The sequence below is a fragment of the Lissotriton helveticus genome, chromosome 5_1 (assembly GCF_964261635.1).
Source record: "Lissotriton helveticus chromosome 5_1, aLisHel1.1, whole genome shotgun sequence".
In the NCBI taxonomy this organism is placed as follows: domain Eukaryota; kingdom Metazoa; phylum Chordata; class Amphibia; order Caudata; family Salamandridae; genus Lissotriton; species Lissotriton helveticus.
The window spans coordinates 263,560,525-263,574,561 of NC_136065.1; the positions used below are offsets into that span (position 1 = coordinate 263,560,525).

At 42.1% G+C, this 14,037-nt stretch overlaps 1 protein-coding gene across 10 annotated transcripts in view; it reads right to left on the minus strand.

Moving 5' to 3' along the window:
- LOC144754418 (zinc finger protein 618-like) overlaps nucleotides 1-14,037 on the minus strand; it is a 1,175,017-nt gene that overhangs the window by 493,613 nt on the left and 667,367 nt on the right. The window lies entirely within an intron of this gene.

The window sequence follows — 14,037 nt, forward strand, 5'->3', positions numbered from 1 at the left end:
CATGTGCTCTACTTAGTTAGTGTGGCAAGGTTCACCAAATTATGCATTTTAGTAGAAGAGATGCCAGGAAGAATATAAAAAACTCTTATTGGCGACTGCCAGTAGGTAGGTATAGTTAGGACCTAGTTTCAATAGACTAGGCATTCTTTGTTTTGCTAATAAATTTGGCACAGTTTGACAAATCTTCACCAAAGTTTCAAAATAGTTTGCCATTTACTTGTGCTGCAGTCTTGAAAGTTTGGGGTTGATTCTTCAAGCAGGGGCTGACAAAAAAGGGGGGCACCCAAAACGCGTTTTCCCCATGCAATTTCCGATAGGTATTTTAGACCCAACTACAGCCCAAACCACTGGACGGAATTACATCAAATTCAGATGGTCTTCTTACACAAGCACACAACCACTCACAGGCCCACACACCATCTCATAGACCCACACAGCTATGCACAGACACACTCACACAACCATACAGCCCAGGGTGGGGGCCCATGGGTGGGCTGCCTTCAAGGGGGTTGGCCACAGGGCTAGGCCGCCTGCCTGGCTTTGTAGCCAACCCCTTCTGCTGCGTGGGGTTGGCTGCATGCGGAGGGTTGGTGAAGGCTGTGCTTAGCATGGGGTCAGCTACTTGCGCGGCAGTGGCTGGATTAACATATGGTAATTAAATATTAATTTACTGGGAAAAAAAGGTTATAGGGACGTTATAGTTAGGAAATAGAATTTAAAAACAACCTTGGAGATTCACAAAAACAAGGGTTACAGGGACGTTATAGTTGGGTTCAGATTTTAAACACACAAAACCATACAAATTCAGCAGTTATTGTTATAATTATCTCATGAAACTAGAACTCATGCCCTTAGGTAACTATAACTCGTACCTTTGCCATGCACTTCTAATTATCCCACTTCAATCATGACATCTTCTATGACATCATTGATAATATCACTGTAACATTTCCGATAAGATTATTGATGAAAGAACAGTGCATGGCAGGGAAAAGAGCTATAGTTACTTTAGGGCACACATTTCTATGGTTTTGTGTGCATAAAATCTGAACCCATCTATAACATACCTGAAACCTATTTTTTTGTGTAAATTACTAAATATTTTTTGAATTTATATGTATGTTTTTATATGGAAAGCATTACTTATCCTGTAACCATCTCTTAGTAGTATGTAGTGCTTCAGATTACATGCTCTGCACAGATGCACAGGCTCTGCATACTCCTTCCATCTAGTGTTGGGTCTGGACGTTTCTTCCACGATGTTCGAGTCTCAAGATATGCTGTGGAGCCACCCTTTATTCACAATCCACTCGCATACTGAATCCAACTCCAATTATTTCCCTCTCCTCGGGTGAGTAGTGTAAGTGGACTGAGGTGTTGAACACGGACTGTGGTGTGCATAACAAATCAATTTAAAGTATGTGGAAAAATATATTTAAACACTGCTTGATTGCTTGCTTCCAGGGGGGAGGGTGAACACGTGAGTCTACAGCATTTGATATGACAAACAGTTACAGGGTAAGTACTATTTTCCATTAATAGCATGAGTGGCTGTAGATTAATATGTTCCACATAGAATATAAACCAGTTATTCTCCAAAGCAGTGGTTAGCGAGCAGAGGATGCACAAATCTGCAAAACTGTTCTTAAGACCGACCTGTGGGCCTATGCACAGGCTACAGAGGAGGCTCCTGCCTGACAAGGAGTGCAAAAATATAAATGCTGCAGGCAAGTAGGTGGTGCTTGATGTAGCCACACTACTAAGTACAAAGGCCTGTTGATGTTGAAGAACATCAGCAAAATAATGTGGGATGAAGGTATGTTGTGTTAACCAAGTACTAGCTTTGCAGATACATTTTAAAGGGATATTACCCGAAAAAACTAGTATTGCACACTTCTTCCATGTAAAGTGGTCGCTAGGTGGAAAGGGGAGCTTATGCTCAGCACTGGCATACCAAGTTTGATACACTTAACTATCCATCTGGCAATGCAAGCTTTAGAAATGGCAGCGTCTCTTGTGGGTTCTGGCAAAAACCGTAGTAGACTTTCTAAAGTGCTTGGTTCTATCAATGTATGACAGAAGCACTTTAACATCCAGAGTTGAAGGGCCCTTACTACCACCCACTCTGGTTGTGGGATGAAGGCAGGCAGCTCAATGGCTTGGTTCATGTGGAAAGGGGAAGCAATCTTGGGAAGAAATGTGGGGTTGATTAGGAGAATGACCATGTCTTTATGAACCGGAATTAAGGGTTCTTGAACTGTAAGAGCTGAAGCTCATTAATGCTTCTGAGAAAGTGACTGTGATTAAGATAGCAAACTCCCAAGACAAGAACTGTATTTGACATGGTTATGGCTCTTCAAAATGAGGGTTCCTCGAGTCGAGTGATAACTATACTGATGTTCCAGCAGCATCTTTCGAGGTGTTGTGCTCTTTAGACTCTCCTTAAAGGAGGAGTGTTGTCTGTGTGTTATGTTAATTTAAATCGACTTAATATAGCGCGCAAATCACCCTGGGGCATCTCGGCGCTGAAAGAGGGTCAAGAACAGAAACTACAAGCGGGGTTATTAGACTAGATGAGCTTTAAGTTGTTTCCTGAATTTACAGTAACTTGGACAAGAACGGACGTGAAGAGGAAGCTTGTTCCAGTACAATGGGGCGAGATAGGAGAAATCCTTACCACCACTGTGTGTAAGACGGATGCGCGGGATCCACAACAGTGCACTCAAGCTGGATCTTAAATTACAACAGGGGGCATATGCTTTTATGCTCTTCTGAAGATAGAGTGGGCCTTTGCCCTTTAAGGCATTGTATGTAAGGCAGCAGATTTTGAAATGTGCGCGTTTTCTCATAGAAAGGCATTCTAGTTCTCGCAGCTTCTGCGCCGTAGCGGTGCCTGCCGTGAAGTTGAGCACAAGCCTTGCAGCAGTATTTTGAACCACTTGAAGCTTAGAAATGAGTGATTCACTGGCCTCGGCCAACAGGGCGTTGCCATAATCCAATCTGCTTATTAACTAAGGCCTGAACCAGCGTTCTCCGGGCGGTGATTGGAAGATTCTATGCAAAAAGAATAGGTAGTGGAAGCATGAGCCAGTAGTGGTCAGGATATGATTTCTCATGGTTAGGGCTTGGTCAATTTTATTCCCCAGGTTTTTTACTGCATGACTGGGGACATGGGGAGAGCCCAGCTGCTGCGGCCACCAGTCGGCAGTCCACAAGGCAAGGGCTTTGCCGAACAGCATAATCTTATTTGCATTCAGCTGGAGATAGTTCTTGTTAATCCAGTCTGAGATGGCTAGCAAGCCTGAGGAGAACCATTCTTTATCCCCTGCCAGGTCCTGGCCAGGTGTGAACAGCAACTGGGTATCATCAGCATAAGAAATGATATCAAAGCCAAAACGCTCTGCATTCTCCGCCAAAGGGGCCACGTAAATATTAGACAAGGTAGGGCTCAAACATGAGCCCTGCGGCACTCCCTTAACTAGGATCGATTTGCTTGAGGAATAGGGGCCCATGATGACAGTTTGATGTCTGTCACCCACAAAATGTTGGAGCCATATTAATGCCAGACCTTGAATGCGGATTTCTTGTAGCCTCTCCATCAGCCTCATATGGGTGATGGTGTTGAAGGCTGAGGAGAGGTCCAATAATACTAGTATCATTGGGTTTCCGCATTCACTCCCAGGCGCAGAGAGTTAGTCACTGCCAGAAGCGCTGTCTCGGTACTATGGCCCGGGCGAAAGCCAAATTGAGAAGGCTCAAGGATTTGATTAGTTTCTAGATAAGAGCTAAGTTGCCTATTGATGAGACTTTAGAGTTGTTTGGCCAAAAGAGGTAATAAAGATATAGGGCGATAGTTGCCTAGCAATTTGTATTCCAGAGAAGTAGTGTTTTCGAATGGGACGAACACAGGCCGTCTTCCATTTTTCTGGGAAGGTACCTGTTTTTATTGAACAGTTAAAAATCTCTAATATTCCTGAGGCACAAAGCGTGGCCAACAGGGACATTGTTTTAGGGGGGCAGGTATCCAACGGAGAGCCTGACTTTGTAGATACCAAGGAGCTATGGATGTCTCCCAGTGAAAAAGGCTCAAAACTCTCTAAAATATATGGGGTGGTTGTTGGCTGCTTCGATTTGGGATTAGGAATTCCTGGGTCTATATTAGGGGCGATGTGTAGTTTTGAATAAATGTTGGACATTTTGTCTTGGAAATAGTTAGCCAGCGAGTTGCAGAAATTCTGGGACTCGGGCAACGCTTGGGAGCACGCCGAGGGAGTGATGAAGTTGTAAACTATGTTAAAAAGGGCTTTGAACGAGGTACTCGCCTGATCAATTTGATTAACGATATGGCTATGTCTCACTAATTTGATGTTGTGGTGGTAACGGGCCAGCGTTTGTCTGTACAAGTCTTTGTCAAGGGGGCATTTGGTCTTACGCGAGCGTCGCTTTAAGTTCTTACATTTTGCTTTTTCAGTTTTTAACTCTGGTGTGCACCAGGAGACCGAGGGTCGGTGATAGGTGGCGCGGCAAGGTCTGAGAGGGACAGCTGAATCCAAAGCTGCAGTCAGGGTAGTGTTAAAGGACTCCAGCAAGTTTAAGACCGATTGATTGTTTTGGGGCAGGTTGAGGTTGAAAACTTCCTAAAAGGATTCTATAGTCAGTTTATGCCATGGCCTACAGGTCTCACCTACTGGTCTACCATTCCGGATGTTTGATAGGGGATATGCTGACTGTACCTAAAAGGGAATTAAATGATGATCTGTCCAAATGAGGGGAATTGGAGCCTCGCTACAATCCACACAGTCAGCGTTAGAGAATAGTAGGTCAAGAGTGTGGCCTGCGGTGTGAGTGGGACCTCTGATTCTTTGAGATAGTCCCAGGGGTCTCTAAGTCAGTTAGTAGTTTTGTGACCTCCATGTTGGCGAGATCTTCCCCATGATTAAAATCACCAAGAAGGAATTTCTTTGATGCTAGGACATAAGTGGGTATTTTTTCCACCAACTGTTGGCTGAAATTGGTCTTGAGGCCAGGCGGGCGATATATTAATGCTCCATTCCAACTATCTGTAGTGGAGACTTATTTTAAAAATACCCAGTTCCATAGTGTCGGAAGAAAAAGTAGTGATCCATGTAACATTTATAGTATTTTTAAAGGCTACGGCACCCCCCACCCCATTTTGATACCTCAATCAAGTTTAATGTTTAATGAGTTTATAGTTCTCTGGAATTGCTAGTGCAATAGCTGAGAGATTGGAAGGATGTAACCATGTTTCTGTTAAGAAACATATTTCCGAGCACCGGGAGGTGATTGTATACCATATCTTCGTTGCATGTTTAGGTAGTGACCTTATGTTACAGAGAAAGCTTTTTAGCACATGCTCAGTCGTGTTGGGGGGAGGACTTTTCCTGGTACAATACCCGGGGTCATCATTTGTTTGAAAGTGACACTTATAGCAAGCCTTGGGGCCTTCTTAGCAGGTGGGTCTTAGTGGGGGGCTGGTCTTATACTGTGCTTGTTATTGGAGTAAGGTCGCTACTGAATAACAATGGCGCTGGGTGGCTTTATCAATGACCTTAGCCTGGTGACGGCCGGGCTTGCCTTAGGCGGCTCCTTTGACGCGCTCGCTGCACGTGTCCGCTGCGCATCGTCGCAGCATCGGTCTTATAACCGGAAATGGGAGCAACAACTAGAGCGCTGAACCGCTCCTAGCCGGAAATGGAGCTGAAGCTTTCTCCACACAAACCACACCAGCTGCAGTAGACCGGAAAGCAGGCACTATGGAAGGCGATATCGGGAACAGAGGACACAGAGGGTAGGTAGAAAGCTTCTAACACTAAAATGGAATACAATGCTGAGAAAGCTAAAATACGATTAAAAACAGAGCATAAACATATGTACAGGTACAAGAGAGATTTACCTGTTTAGATATGCAGTAATCTATAAACCTTTTCCATTTAACGCAAAGGCAGGTGCAAGTAGTAGGCTTTCGTACTTCCTTCAAGATAGCCATTTATTCCTCTAGGGAGATTGAGGTAACCGAACTTTAAGACCTTAGGTGCCAAATTGCAAGATCCAGCTGTTTGGAATGTAGGTGTCTGACCTAACCCTGATTGAGAAGGTCTGGGTTATCTGCTTCTCATAAAGGTTGACTGACCTCTAAAGGACCACAGAATACCAGGCAATCTGGCCCAGGTTAGCGTCATTAGTATGAGGGTGGGCACCTGCCTGGTCATTCTCACCATGTACGGGAGAGGGGCAGAAAAGTGTAAGCAAATATTCCTGACCAGTTTATCCAGAGTGCATTGAATGATGACTGTAGATCCGGATACCTGGAAGCAAGGATCTGGCATTTTAGGTTTTCAGGGGTGGCATTTAGAGTTTTTATGAACTCTAAAATTAATACCTGTATCTATGTGATGCAGTGTATTTGCAAGAAATATTACATTGGCTCCTTGAAGAGGATGCTCAGAAATAAATGGATAAGAAATATCCCCTTGCAGATCCATTTAATAATACAGATAAGACAGAGACTTTGAAATACATCAAACTATGAGGTATTCATTATGGTTGTCTATATAGTCATCAATATCCACTAATGAATTTTAGTTGGTAAAGTCAACTTGAAATTGAGTTGGCTAAAAAACATTTGTGAAGCAACAATTACGGTTGCCATATCACACAAGAAAAACAGTGATTAACTTGGTTATAATTTTCATTACTTGTCATAGTAATGAACTACATATAATGTATGTATAAAATGTGTTGATAATATGTATTTATCTTCTTTTGATACTGGGTTAAATAAATTATACAACTTTTTAAAACATAAGATTTTTTGTTTAATACTCCATGACTCCCCACCAACTGCAATATCGCCTTGTTGCAGTGAAAATATTGTATTACATAAGGCGGGTTTAGGATATCTGGCCTGGTCGGTTTTAGAGTCATTGCAGAGCCATGGGTATAATACTTTATGTATACCCTTCCAGTTTCCCATTAAACCTTGGACTATAAATGAATCTATACTGAAGTAGCAAAAGGCCCTGCAGCATTTCAAATCATCTTGTTATCATATAATTAAATATGATTAACAATGGTGACATGTCAAAAAGAGGGAATAATTAGACAACACTCTAGTTAGCAAATCAAATAAAAAAATTAAAGCATTTAATAGAATAGCAGTCAACAAAAAGTTTGACAGATGTATTTTTCCAATGTGAAAGATTCTTAATGAAAGAGTCTAACAAAACGAAAGGACATAATGATTTGAAGAAGTATTTGGAAGTCAAACGAGTACCTCTTGGTCTTTGGATTACTATTTTCTTAGCAGTTGAAGTTGTTGCTGAGATACAAGCTTAAAGTTTCGAAAATAAGCTGGATAAAACTTCTCGGATGCGGATAGAAATGCTGATTGAGAGTAAGTGTTTAACTTAAAAAACAAAATTGAAAGTGTTAAAGAATAAATATAATGATTAAATCAACAAGGGGGTGTTCAGAAAAATGTATTAAATTGGATGAGATCTTGGGTAAACATCAAGAAGAAATACAAAAGAAAATGAGAATCAAATTTGTAAGGGATGAACCAGACTACAATTCTGGTCGCAAACACATGCATGCCAAAAAAAAGGAATCATTTTGTAAAAGTAAGCTCAGTAAAACAAATTTGTAAGAAACTCCTGGTAGAAGTACCAGTAGATTCAACTAGCACTTCAGAAGGAGAGGAAAGTACTGCAAAAGGTTCAGCGCCACACACTAGTTGTAATTATTAAGAAGAACTCAAAAATATGAGATTTCTGGAACAAAAGTAGACTTCTCAATCAAAAAAACAAAACGATCAGTGGGTTCAAGAAAACCACATGACAAAAGATGTGGCAGAAAAAACAACAACGGTGTAAAGAGTTTGAGGGTTGTGTAAATACAAGGTAACAAAACAAAATTATTCATGAGTATAAAATCTATGTAGTTGACAACTTACAGGTATTGAACTCAAAGTGTTGAACACAAGTTTTTCATGTACCCTAGAAGACATTTCAATCTACTAGATGTTAAAGTTGACTTGTTTAGATTCACTATACAACTTGCACTTAAAATCTGTTTTGCAACAAATCCAGAGTAACTCAAACCTATTCAAATGATGCCTAATATTTCCTTTTTTTTTTTTTTTTTTTTTTTTCTAAATTGTAAAATTTATACAACTATAACTGGCTGTAAGCAAATCCAACGGTAACCCCCCCTCCCCTTCAAGTCACAAAGGTACCAATGAGGAAATGGGGAAACAGCAAAGAAAGAAAAAAAGATGACCATAAGTACAAAACGTCAAGAAAAAACGAAGTCAACAATGAAGAACATAACAATCTGAAACACTACATGGATATGTCTTCCTGGTATGGCAATTTCTGTAAAAAAAAAAACCAAAAAAAAAACCAAGGATGATGACAGAAACGAGCCCTTCTTACTCACTCGGGGAAAGCCAGTCCGTTAATTTGCCCCAAATTTCTAGGCCCTTTTTGCGCCCCCTGCTTCCCTTCTTGGCATAAACTGCTCTTTCAAGATGGTACGTAGCTAAAAATCGTGCAAGCCATTGAGAATCGGAGGGGGGCTCTGGATCAAGCCAGGCTGTAGCGATGCAAATTCTCCAAACAGCCATGGCTATAAAAATCAGACCCTCCCTTTGAAAGTGTGGTGTTTCTGTTTGTGTACCTAACATGATAGTGGTAGAATTAAGGGTGATTGATTGAGAAGAGATTTGACTTAGATGCCCCTGAATTCGGTTTAAAGTGGGAGTAAGCTTTGGGCAAGAAGCAAAAATATGCACGGAATCGGCTCCAAATATAGCGCATCTGGGGCAAAGAGTGCCTCGGCCTGTCCCCCATTTAGCGATTTTGTTTGGAGTGTAATAAAGAAAAAAAATAGTTTTAAAGTGTTGTGCTTGCAGCCCCCTAAGAAATTCCACCTCTGCAAATCCTGAGGGGCCCCCAGCCTTACGAGAGAGAAAGTTGTGAATAGAGAAATATTTAAAAGAGTCTTCTCTCCTAAGGTTGTGCTCTGTTTGGAGGTCAGAAAAAGGAATAACTCCCTCGTTTGTGATTAGGTCCCCCAATTTTGTGATACCTGCCCTGTACCAATCGGAGAAGTAAGGTGAGCGTTATTTAAGATAGGAGAGTAAAAATTAAACCTGCCTATGCCTAAACTTCTGCGGATGTTTTGGAAGACTTTAAATGAGTTAAGAAGAGTTTTAAATCTTGCCCGCTTAAAGTATCCAAAGGTGGTTTCTCTTAGTAAACATCCCCAAGTATTTTCCCCAACCAGTAGTTGAAAAGGGGAGGGCGGTGTTATCAAGTAGGAGTAAGGCTGGTCTTTCAGTAAGTCAGAGCTATATTGCATAACAGAAGCCCAATAGTACAGAGTGATATTAGGGAAGGCCCAGCCACCCCTGTCTTTTGGCAGGCATAATTGTCTGAGGGCCCTCCTAGGTTGAGAATATGCCCAGATGAATTGAGTATAGATTTGCTGGAATTTCATAAGGGTGGCTGTGTTGAATTCTAGAGGGATCGTACGGAAAAAGTATAACAGTTTAGGAAAATAAGTCATTTTGATGACGTTGCACCTGCCAACTAGAGTGAGGTGCAAGTTGTCGATTTGTTTCAGAGCTTTTTTAGTTTGTGTTAAGAGCGGTAGTAAATTAATGGGAACAATTTCGTCCAGATTAGAGGATACGTGGACACCTAGGTATTTGGCTTTAGAAACTATTCTGGAATCGGTCCAGGAGATTTGACTGTTAGTTATTATCTGTGTTTTGTCTTTGTTGAGGGTATAGCCAGACATTTTGCCAAATTTGCTAGCTTCTAATTCCAGACATGTTATGGCGCTTAGTGGATCTGGAGAGGTTATGGCCAAATCGTCTGCATAAGCAAGGATTTTAGTGGAGCAGCCTTGGAAGTCAACTGGTAGGATGAATTGGCTATTTTCAATATGTTTAATGAAGGGGTCTAGGTAAAGAGCAAAAAGCAGAGGGGAACAAGGGCACCCCTGCCTTGTGCCACGGGATATCTTAAATGGTTTCGTGAGTTGTCCGTTTATAGTGACGCAAGCGGTAGGATTTAAATATAACGCTTGTATAGCTCGGATCAGGTTTTCCCCAAAACCCATCCTGTCCATGACCGACCACAGGTATTTCCAGGCAACCCGGTCAAAGGCCTTTTCGGCGTCTAGTAGTGTTAAAGACATGGAGTCCCCTGCTACCTGTGCCGCATCAAACAAAGTAATGACTCTTCTGACGTGCTCAGTTGTTCCTTTTTCCGGGATGAACCCGTGTTGGTATTTTGGAGACAAGGGATTCCACGACTTTGGAGATGCGGTTTGCCAGGATTTTGGAGAAAAGTTTGGAATCAGTGTTGATGAGTGTTATGGGTCGGTATGAGCTCATGTCAAGGGAAGATTTGTCTTTTTTAGGGAAAATTGCAATCCTGGCGTTAGACCATGACGGAGGAGGCGTGCTCCCATTGAAAATGGATGTCATTAAATCAGTTATTAAACTTTGGAGCTCAGGTGCAAAGGTCTTATAAAACGCTATTGGAATACAGTCTACCCCAGCCGCCTTCCCGTCAGGAAGAGAGTTCAGAGAAGCCAGAATCTCTTCCCATGTGGGAGTTAAATCTAGGGCCTCACTAGAGTCGGAAGAGAGCGTTTGTAGGTTGGCCGCCGTAAGGTATCTATTTGTGTCATCCTTAAGGGAGCCCGCCAGATCATCATTCTCCTCTGAGTAGAGATTAGCATAATACTCCAGAAAACCCTCTCTTATTCGCTCAGAGTCATTGGTCTCTTCTCCTGACTGGAGCTTAATTGCGTATATCTCATTATGGGAGACCATCTGTCTCGTCCTTACTGCCAGATGGTGTCCAATGCGATCACTGCACTCGTAGCTTTTTTGCTGCATGCAAGTCCATTTAGCAGCTGCTTTTTCAGTGAATATGGCTCCTATCTTTGACCTAGCAAGGACCACCTCGTCTTGAATACTCTCTATATTTAGCCCTATATGAATGGCTTGGGTTAACTTGAGTTCAGCCTCCTTGAGCTTTCCCTGAAGGTCAGTCATAATAAGCCTCTCTTTCTTATTTCTTCCTGCTGAAAAGCCAGGTGTTTCTCCCCGGATGCCAGCTTTAAGTGTGTCCCAGACAATTGGCAGTGAAGCGGACCCTAGGTTGGTATCTAGAAAGTCCTGTAACCAGGCCCGCATGTGCGTTTGATACAGTGGGTCCTGGACTAGCGCTTTCTCGAAACTCCAGGAGGAGAGTGTTCTTGGGTTTCCCAGCCCCTTTATGCTAAGAATAAGGGGATTATGGTCAGACAGGAAGCGTGGGCTAATCTCGATGGAGCTGTTGCTAAGAAGTACAGAGGAAATAAAAAAGTAGTCTAGCCTAACCAAAGTGTGATGAGGCGCCGAAAAGAAAGTATGGCCAGACAATGAGGGATGTAGGTAAGCCCAGACATCTTTCAGCCCGTGTGTTGTTACCAGATTACTCAGTGCCTGGAATACCAGAGGTTTCCTGCCTGTATACCGCCAGTTGTTGTCGGTAGCCCAATTGCTGGGCAAGTGTAAATTAAGGTCTCCACAGAGGATTATAGGGGTGGGCCAGTGGGCTAGTTCGCCTGAGATGTAGTTAATAATTCCCGGGTCATCAATATTGCTGCCATAGATCGAACACAATGTGAAGGGAATACTACCGGGGAGAAGGCACTCAGTTATAACCTACCTACCCAGTGTGTCTGCTTTAAGCCGGGGAGTGTTGAGAGGAAGTCTTTTTTCTGTGAGGGTTGCCACCCCTCTAGTTTTGGAGCCTTGAGTGATTGTCCCCAGAACTTTAAGCCCCAGAGAGTCCAGCAAGTGTGTCTGTGCACCTTCAATGTGAGTCTCTTGAAGACAATAAATATCCCCCCTCAAGGTTCTAAGCCCCTGGGCAGTTTTTTGTAGCTTAGAGCGATCGTTCAATCCACAGATGTTCACACAAACAATTCTTAATGTATCTGCATTAGCCATGATAAAGGATAAATAGGGGCTTTCCGTGTCTTCTATACCGTGTATCGAAGAGCCTGAGAGCAATTTTCGCAAAAAGACCAATACAGTCAATTAACTTATGTGTGTGCAAGTGTAATACAAAAGTGAAAAGAAATTGCACATAGTTTCTGAACCCCATTTCCCCTAAAGAAGGTAGAGCTGCACCCGCCCCCCACCCACCCTCCCCCCCTTCTTGAGCAATCAGGGAAACCCTGAATGATAGAGGTCTGCAAGAGTCCCGGCCGTCCGCCACGCCGGAAGAAGTCCATAAAAAGCCATAGTCCCGCCTTTGTATTTCTCTCTCTGAGTGTCTCTAAGTGTCTCAACCTCCACAGCAGTATGAACAATAAACTTAAACAAGTGCAAAATAGTGCAAGAGAAAAAAAAAGAGAGAGAGAAAAAAGGGAGAACAAAGAAGCCACAGGACACAGCACAAAGCAGATGTTTGTCAAGCGTCCCTAGGTCATCTGTTGTTGGCTCTGGTCTTTGTCTCAGATAGGTATTCCCCAGCTTTTATTTCCGACAAGAAGATCTTAATGGTTCCTTTATAGATGACTTTTAGTCTAGCGGGGTTCATCAGGTAAACGTCGGCGCCTTGCTGCTGGAATGGTAGGATTAATTGTCTTAAACGCCATCTTCGTTCAACAGTTTGGTGGCAATAGTCTGGCTTTGAAAAAAAGGTTATGCCATTGACGCCTTTTTTTGAGTTGAAACGAGCTTTGTCATAGATCATCTCCCTGAGGAGAAAGTTTCCAAAATATACAAGGAATGCTCTCGGGTGTCCTTCAGGATTGTGTCGCTTCAGATGGAAGGGGAAGCGATGAGCTCTTTGTACCTGGTAGTTCCAGTCCCAGCTGGTCTCTTCAGGAAAGGATTCCTGTAAAAGCTTGACGATGAAGCGCCTTGGGTCGTCTCCTTCTTTCCCTTCGTGGATACCCAGGAGGCGCAGATTGTTTCGGCGCTGGCGGTTCTCTTGATCCTCCATTTTGGTCATTAAGTCGACCATGCAAGCAGAGTTAGATTCTCCCAACTGTTTGACAGCTAGGTTTTCAGTCTCTAGGTGTTCGGTGCGTGCCTCTACCATAGTTACGCGATCACTGATCTCAATCTATGTAGTTGACAACTTACAGGTATTGAACTCAAAGTGTTGAACACAAGTTTTTCATGTACCCTAGAAGACATTTCAATCTACTAGATGTTAAAGTTGACTTGTTTAGATTCACTATACAACTTGCACGTAAAATCTGTTTTGCAACAAATCCAGAGTAACTCAAACCTATTCAAATGATGCCTAATATTTCCACTGTAACAATTCTTTGACTTGGAGGATACACAGGTTATTAGTAATCTAGAAACAGGAGATGCTGTTGACTTAAAGAAGATAGCAAACCGTTAGTATACTGAAGATTCCATTATGCCTTAAAGAAAAGGCTTATTTTGTACTACAATTACCCAGGGGAAATTTGATCAATATGTCCCATTCACTTGTGTTAGAGGATTTGACTAAAATCAAATGCAACAAAAAGCATGGTAACTTCACCAATTATGAAAGACTGTAATAATAACGGCCACATAATGATTTGTCCATCACTATCACAGAAAGCAGAAAAAAGGAGCAAACGTGGTTGTAATGAACTTTCTCAATTATAATCAGGAGGCATTGAAACAACTGAACATTTTGATTGATCAGGAAGTCACAATTGCGAATTTAAAAACTGTAAAAGAGGCATTGCATTGTTTATTAATAAAATGATTCTCTAATATTTTTTTTGATTGAGAGAAACTAAGATATTTGAATGTTAAATCACAAATTCTCCCTGACATTTATTGTCTCCACAAAAGTCATAAGGGTGGCAAAATGACCTGCATGTAGGCCCATTATTTCAGGAATTGGGTCTTTAATAAAAACTCTCAGAAAATATCCATATCCATCAAGTACTTATAATAGCACAACTTCCATTGTGTGTGAAAGATACAAAGGATGC